General features: G+C 45.5%; 1 long non-coding RNA gene across 1 annotated transcript; it reads right to left on the reverse strand.

Moving 5' to 3' along the window:
* Positions 1-1,814: 1,814 nt before the first annotated feature.
* Positions 1,815-2,960, reverse strand: LOC137041895 (uncharacterized). The gene is made up of 3 exons (XR_010898174.1): positions 2,862-2,960; positions 2,684-2,788; positions 1,815-2,605 (listed from the first exon to the last, which is right to left on the reverse strand). It is a non-coding gene; the product is annotated as an uncharacterized lncRNA (long non-coding RNA).
* Between the last annotated feature and the right edge of the window lie 5,813 nt (positions 2,961-8,773).

Raw genomic sequence — 8,773 nt, forward strand, 5'->3', positions numbered from 1 at the left:
CGATCATCAACTCCCACGAGCTTTGTGGCCTGTGGGTACTATAACAGAGACCTATGCAGGAGCTGATGGGAGAATTCGGACAGCCAAAGTCCAAGTAAGAGACAAGATGTACACACGCCCTGTCATGAAACTAATACAACTTCCCCAAATGACAGATGATAGGCCGTTCGAAGGATCTGTTTCTTAAGAAATACAATTATCCTGACTGATAATTGGGGGCGGCTTTGTGAGAAAGCCCGTCCCGGAACAGAAAATCTGTAGCGCGTTCTGACGGACTGATATCAGAGTTGCCGACTGATGTGACGACAGCTCCACCTGTGTGCTGCTGACATTGTTCTTTGTTCCAAATTCCACGAACGTCTGACTGCTAATTTTCCTATGGTTACGAAACTTTTGTCTGTACGCTTCCGGCACTAATTCATAAGCGCGCAAGATAGCTGCTTTCACGGTCTCATATTTCCGACTATCTTCCATAGACAACGTAGAAAATACTTCCATAGCCTTCCCCACAAGCCTACATTGCAACATCAACGTCCACACTTCCTTTGGCCACTTCAACGACCCCGCAATTCTCTCAAATGCACCAAAATAACTGTCCACTTCCATCTCTCTAAACAGCGGCACCAATGAAATGTTTTTACTCACATCAAAAGCAGTGGTAGACAAACCACGCTCCGAATTTCGGCCAAGTGACCGGTCCGTCACTGGATCGAACAGGTTCTCTGAAGAAACACAAAAGCAAGCGAACCACCACTAAGTCAGTAGCCTCAACAAACAACTGGCACAGCCAGCCAACAAACACACAAGCTCCGCCCCTCTCCTCTTCTGTTCCACCAGGTGTCCTTTATATTAAAGCGCAGTAGATGATTGGTCCAATTCCCTGTCCATCATACGGAGTAATCTCGATCAGCAACCAATCACAGCACCTAAAAATGAATGACAGTAGAACAAAAGAGAGACAAGCAAACCAGAGCGAAGGGGAGAAACAACCAATAACGAAAGGGGGAGGGAAACCAATTAAGCACGTAACAAAAGCAATCACGTGTGTTTCGTGTTTATTATAAAACCTTATGTTACGCTAATTCTCACAAATCACTTATTTATAACAGTAAAACCTATTTTCATGTAGTCGCGATGTTATATTGTCATGTTTATCAAACTAAAACTGATAAAATCTGTTGACAACACTTTATTGATAGTGTAGGTTTATATGTTGAACTTTAATATTGTGCAAATAGACGCTTTATTAAGCAGTATATAAAGTGTTGAATGAAAATGTCATTTGAAACATCTGTGTTTTTGAGAAATATTGCATTTATTTAACTTCAGCTGTGATAAAGTTTGCAAACGCAGCGCAAGCGTCACTACAGGAAGCAGGAAGTGTCCAACTTCACGTCTCCGTTTGCAGCTCCTCCCCGCCTGCACTCAGCTACTCTCGCCGATCATATGCATCCAGCCGCAGCCAATGGAGAACACACTTGTTTGGTTCTGTTTGAATGTCTGAAATCATGTTTTAATGTGTATACATTATGTGTGTGTGGCATTCTGCATCATCAAAAAGCAATTTAGCCAATTTATGGCAACTCGACTACGCCACCCCGGAAATTGGCCGGGGACCCGCAGGTACATAAAATACCAAAAGCACACAGATCCGTAGTGGCTGAGACAGATATCAGACAAATGAAATGTTTTACACAATTTATTTAATAAACATTCAAGAATGATACAGGACCAGTCTCTTTAATATAACATTTTTTTTAAAAAGAGTACAATTACTCATAAAACTTCTTATATATATATATATATCCCTGCAATATTACTTTACCACTTCAGAACTGGGGGTTTCGTCTTGCCTATCGGATAAACACAGCAATCTCTCGTGCTCTCATAACACAGCACCAAAACACCCCGTTGTGAACACTGCAGGCCGACAGCCGAACCACCGCCACACACAAAGGACACGGCTAATACTGGTACCCCAATTCTGAAGGGAAAGAAAACAGGATGAGAAACATACACACGTTATGAGTCGAACAAACAAACACTTGTCACATGCTATCAGAAGGACCAATGTCACAAATGGTGACTGTCCTAACCAATGCTCTTTGACTGCAAGATCACAATATCATTCAATAAAATAAACAAACAAACAGATAAAACAAAGAAAACAATTTCGGAGAAAGTAACAAAACAACAAAAAAACATGTACAAACACAAAATAGTGACAAACATACAGCTTTCGTCACCATTTACCCCCTTTGAATCCTCAGGGCACTAAAGTTCAAATCTCTCGAATCTCAATGCGCCACCGGCGGCCTAGAACGCTCTATTGTTCTGGTCATCGAGGTATAATGATATGAACGTGTTACCTGTAAAGTCACAGCAAATACATTGTCTGGTGTATAACAGTATAACAGAAAAACAGTCGAGGAAATCAGCACTAAGAGCGAACGAGACAATCCAAATAGTCCAAAGGAACACGTTTCAGTTCAAGCATTCATTAGCACGTAAGTTAGAGATGATATAAGTCGTGTTTCAGGATGAAACATTACGATGTCTACGGCGCCCACAAAGCCTGCTGCAACACTGCCTGGCCCCCGTGTCACTAATAAAACATAAGACATGTATTAAAAATATAAATTACTGCCCCATTAGCCCGAGCATGAAAATACATATACCATACCTGCAAACAATGACTCACATCACTCCGCGCACTCAATGGCGTGCAAACTGCACTGTTTTGCAGAGATAAAGCCGCTCGATGCGTCCAACACACTCCTCCGCCATACTGTGAAATATATGGGCGTCAAATTACCCCTTCAAACATATTCCAAACTACCGCTGCCACCAGTAGCTCTTACCTCCAGGATGTAAACACGGCGCACTAGAAATGACGTCAACACAGAGACCCCAAGTGACACGCCTTAGATGTCAGACTCACTCCTCTTTATACAAGTGGAATGTACCACGTCGCTCTTAATTTACGCAATGGAATGTACCATCTCGCCCTCACTAGCAATAATAATTGATCACATCACCACATGTGAATATTCCCAAACTCTCGGACAGTGCAATCTCTCTCTCTCTCTCTCTCTCTCTCTCTCTCTCTCTCTCTCTCTCTCTCTCTCTCTCTCTCTCTCTCTCTCTCTCTCTCTCTCTCTCTCTCTCTCTCTGGGTTATGTGATTGTTGTCATATTTAAAAAAAACATGTAACTAAAGTAAAAATGCTTGATAAACAGGTCTTTCGACTGGAAATATATAACAATAACTTTGGGTGTGTCACAGACATGCCAGGCTCCCGAATCACAGCGCACGCTCTCACCTGAGTATTAACCACACACACCTGCAGTTCATCACCACCACAATCACCAGGAGCACAAAAGGCACACACACAAAGCAGTCACTGTCCGGTCTCATTAAGAGTAAAGCCTAGTTCAGACTGCACGATTTTCAAACTCGTCGGGTCACTGCTCTATTCACACTGCATGACGATGTGCCGAGTAAACAATGCGAGATCACACGTGCGTTAGACCGGAGTTCTCGCGCGAGTCTTTGAATTGTTATTTAAAATGATAAACTGCACAACGTTTGCTCCAAACTGTAGGCTATGTGCGCTGATTTGTGGAGAAAAAGAAAAAAAGATTATGGCGGAAGAAATTGTTGGAGAGACAGAGGGAGCCAGGATTGTGTTCTGCAAAGACAGTTTGAGGTAAATAAACAATTTTGTAATGTGCTGCTGCTGTGGCTGGATGTGCAAATGTTTGGCCTTTGTTTCTGTTTGATAGAATTGTAAATATATCTATTAAAATACTGATATTCTGCTCTATAACTCCCTGAACGTCCTGCTGCCCTGTATCTCACTCTTTCATTGGCTGTCGGTCATCACCGATGTGATTTCCAGTCAGAACGCAGTTCACACAGCAGGAGTTTGAATCGCCGACAGGTCCAGATATTTAGCATGCCAAATATCTCACCGGCGTCTGCGACTTGTCGGCGATTCTCTCTGATTGCGTCTTTGATTATTCACACTGCGTGATTGTCACTCGCGTGCACGAGCACCGATTTGCCTGTGATCTCGGGCATTTGTCGGCGATTTCGCAAAACCTGTCGGCGACTCAAAATCGGGGCAAAAATCAGGCAGTGTGAACTAGGCTTAAGGTACTAACCTCTTCTGCTTACCTTAAGGATTCCCTAGATGTTACCTACCCGCCTCCAGCGTTTACTACCCAGTCTCCAGCGATCTCTAGTGTCCAGCGTGTGTGTGTTCTCCAGCGTTCCTCTCTAGCAATTATTTATTTATTTATTTATTTATTTTTTCAGTGCACCCTGAGCAAGAACAAAACCGGACTCTCATCAGCCCATCTGCACCCCGTCAAGTTTCACTCTATACTGGTTGTTCAATAAACCTGATACTCCCCATCTAGACTCTAGACCCCTAGACCCCATAAAACTGAATTTTTAATTATTGGACAGAAAAGCTCCACAAGTAGTAACCGAGAATACTGTCTAACACTTGATGACTGCTCTGTCAAGCCCTTGTCGTCAGTGAGGAACCTGGGTGTGCTCTTTGATACCAATCTTTCATTTGAAAGCCACGTTTCTAGCATATGTAAAACTGCATTCTATCATCTTAAAAATATATCTAAATTATGGCACATGCTTTCAATGCAAAATGCTGAACAGTTAGTACATGCGTTCATGAGCTCAAGGCTAGATTATTGTAATGCTCTACTGGGTGGTTGCCCTGCTCGCTTAATAAACAAACTCCAGCTGGTCCAAAATGCAGCAGCTAGAGTTCTTACTAGAACCAGGAAGTATGATCATATTAGTCCAGTTCTGTCAACATTGCACTGGCTCCCTATTAAACATCGCATACATTTTAAAATCTTGCTTATTACTTACAAAGCACTAAATAGTTTAGCTCCCCGGTACTTAAGCGAGCTCTTAACGCATTATACTCCATCACGTCTATTGCGGTCTCAAAACTCTGGCCAGTTGATAATACCTAGAATATCTAAATCAACTGCAGGCGGTCGATCATTTTCCTATTTAGCTCCTAAACTGTGGAATAGTCTTCCTAGCATTGTTCGGGAAGCAGACACACTCTGTCAGTTTAAATCTAGACTAAAAACACATCTCTTTACTATGGCATACACATAGAACATTTTTAACTTTCATTATTCAATTCAATTGACTGATAGTTAGGCTGCATTAACTAGGTCAGCCGGAACCGGGAACACTTCCCATAACACCTGATGTACTCGTTACATCATAAAAAGAGTGGCATCTACGCTAATGTTAGTCTCTCTGTTTATCCCGAGGTTTATCCCGGATCTGGGCCCTGTCCGGATCGGATGGTGGACCTGCCTGGACATGACCAGCTCATCCTGGAGTGTCTGCTGAGCCGTGTCAATTGGTGTCTCCTCTGAATTTGCCTCACTGGCACGACATGCTCAAAACCCGTCTTCGGCGCAATAATTCCGATCTTTCATGTATTCATACTCTTGTGTAATCGACGCCCCATCCCATTATTTATTTCCAAATAAATCTGTCTCTTCCGTGATACCCTGAAATTTTGAATATTCCAATCTAATATGATTTCTTACCTGTAAGGTTGCCAGAATAATAATCTTACACGGTGTGTTAATAGGCCATAGGAGAACTGGCACCCCGACTGAGTCTGGTTTCTCCCAAGGTTTATTTTTCTCCATCACGCCCTGATGGAGTTTTGGTTCCTTGCCACTGTCGCCTTTGGCTTGGCTTGCTCAGTTGGGGACACTAAAAATATGATTAAAGTTATTCAATTTATTATACAAATAAAATGTATGAATTAGGTCTTAATTCTATAAACTATAATACTGACCTGCCAACATTGTTGCTATATGATAAATTAAAATAAGCTGATAACATCACTGTTTTCTCCAGTACGACTGTACAGCCAAATCTAATTTTGTCGCAATATTATCCTGTTTGACACTGTGAAGCTGCTTTGACACAATCGTGACTGTAAAAGCGCTATATAAATAAAGTTGATTGATTGATTGACTCTGTACCCATAACAGAAGACCGGACAACAACCATGAGCACCAGTATGAGTCACGCGGATCCCTTCCAAGAACTGGTTGATGCTGTTGGCCATATGCCTTACCATCCAGATCACCATCACCTACGCCTGCGACACTTCCGGATCGACCAGCACCTCTTCCACGTCACCCCGGTTTGCCAGTCCCATGGCCAAGCCAGCACCCTTCTCTGGATCGGTGAAGGATTGCAATGGATTCCTCCTGAAGTGCTCGCTGGTCCTGGACATGCAGCCGCACCAATATCCGACCGATCATTCTCGTGTGGCGTTCATCGTATCACAACTGAGCGGCAAAGCCTTGCGTTGGGCTGAAACCCTGTATGCCCAAAATAATTCCATCATGCAATCGCTATCCAGTTTCACCGCTCATTTCAGGAAGTCTTCGGGAAGCCTGCATAGGATGCTTCAGTGGGTGATATCATTCATATCAATTATATAATTTAAAGCAAAATATGTCTGTAAATGAGTATGCCTTGCAGTTTCAGACCTTGGCAGCCACCAGCGGATGGAACGATCAATCCCTTCTGACTACCTATCGTCAAGGATTGGATCCCCACGTGCGGTTGCATCTCGCTGCATACAAGGATTCCATCGGGCTAGAACGCTTCATCCAGTTGTCCATCCGCTTCGCCACTTGTATGCAGGCATGTCTCGAAGAATGCCAGGACCAGGTGCCCTCTGCCGTCAGCTTCACCTCCCGACGACTCGTACTCCGACCGTCTTCCAAGTTGAATCCATTACCGGCAAGCCGGTGGCAGGTTAGTCTCCTTGCCGTCCCCCTTCAGATCCAAACTGGTATTCTTCATGTGGAAAACATAGACCTACTGGTTCTCGAGGATTCCACCGCTGACATGATCCTAGGGCGCCCATGTCTAGAGCAGCATAATCCTGTCATCTCCTGGAAGTCCGGTGAGGTCCTCAAATGGGGAGAGAATTGTTTCAAGTTGTTTAACTGCACTGCCTGTTCCTTCCACGTCTCGTTCCAGCAGTATTTCCGTCTGTGCAACGTCTATTGAGAGTCCCCTCGAATGGCGTTCTGTTAATATTCCACCCTGCTACGCCCACTTCAGCGACGTGTTCTGTCCTCAACGGGCTTCCAAGCTGCCTCCCCATCGGCCATGGGACTGTGCCATTGATCTGCTTCCGGGTGAGCAAGTGCCCAGGGGAAAGATCTATCCCTTCTCCCTGCCGGAGGAGAAGGCCATGGAAGAATACATCTAGGAGGCACTTGATCAGGGCTATATTCGACCATTCTTCTTCGTGGCCAAGAAGTACAGAGGCTTGCGGCCCTGCATCGACTACCAGACACTCAATAAAATAACAGTTCAATTCCGATATCCCCTTCCTCTCGTCCCAACTGCGCTAGAACATCTCCATGGTGCCACTGTCTTCACCAGTTGGACCTCCGCAGTGCATACAACCTCATCCAGATACGTGAGGGGGACGAGTGGAAGACCATCTTTGTGATCCCTACCAGCCACTATGAATATCTGGTGATGGCCTAGCTAACACCCTCTCCGTATTCCAGGACTTCATCCACGAGGTGCTCCGGGAGTTCCTCCACAAGTCAGTCCTGGTATACATCGACGACATCCTGATCTACTCCCGGAGCCTGGTCAACCATCGCCATCACAATGCCTGAGGGAGTTCCAGCTGTATCTCAAGGCAGAGAAAGGCTCCTTCCACAAGCCATCAGTGCAGTTCCTTGCATATAACATTGACAGCAGTGGCATCCGGATGGACGAGGGGAAGGTGGATGCCATCAGGAACTGGCCAACACCTTCCACTATCAAAGAACTCCAACGCTTCCTAGGTTTTGCAAATTTTTACCGAAGATTCATCCAGAAATACAGAGTAATTTCCAGTCCAGTCACTCATCTCCTGCGCAGTAAGCCCAAGTCTCTGTCCAGGAATCCAGCAGCCACGAAGGCCTTCGAAGACCTGAAGAGCCTTCACCACCGCTGCCCTCCTAGTCCATCCCGATCCTGCAAAACCCTTCATCGTGGAAGTTGACACATCCACCACCAGAGCGGTGTTGTCACAACAGCAGGGGACGCCCAGCCAACTCCATCCATGTGCCTTCTTCTCCTGGAAATTCAGCCCGGTGGAGGTCAACTATGACATTGGGAACAGGGAGCTACTTGCCATCCAGCTGGCCCTGGAAGAGTGGAGGCATTGGCTGGAGGGATCCCAACATCCATTCCTGGTACTTACTGATCACAAGAACCTTGAGTATTTGAGAGATGCCAAGCGACTCAACCCCCGCCAAGCTCGTTGGGCCCTCTTCTTCACCAGGTTCAACTTTTCCATCTCCTATCGACCCGGTTCGAAGAATGTGAAGGCGGATGCCCTCTCTTGCCTTTTCGCCTCCGAGGAGCAGCCTAAGCGGTCCGAACCCATTCTGTCAGAAAAGATATTCATGAGTCCCATCGCCTGGTCAGAAGAAACCCTGCCCACCAGGACACCAGTACAACCCACGAACATGGCACAACCCACTGATTCACTCCGCTCACACTTCATTGGGCACTGGCCACCCCGGGGGCCAATGAAACCCTCTCGTTGCTACGGGATCGTTTCTGGTGGCCCAACATGGCGGGAGAGGTCAGGAGGTACGTGAGAGGGTGTCGGGTGTGTGCCATCTCTAAGAGTCCCTGACACCTCCCTGCCGGTAAGCTCCTTCCGCTGCCCGTT

This window comes from Pseudorasbora parva, chromosome 15 (genome assembly GCF_024679245.1).
Source record: "Pseudorasbora parva isolate DD20220531a chromosome 15, ASM2467924v1, whole genome shotgun sequence".
NCBI lineage: Eukaryota > Metazoa > Chordata > Actinopteri > Cypriniformes > Gobionidae > Pseudorasbora > Pseudorasbora parva.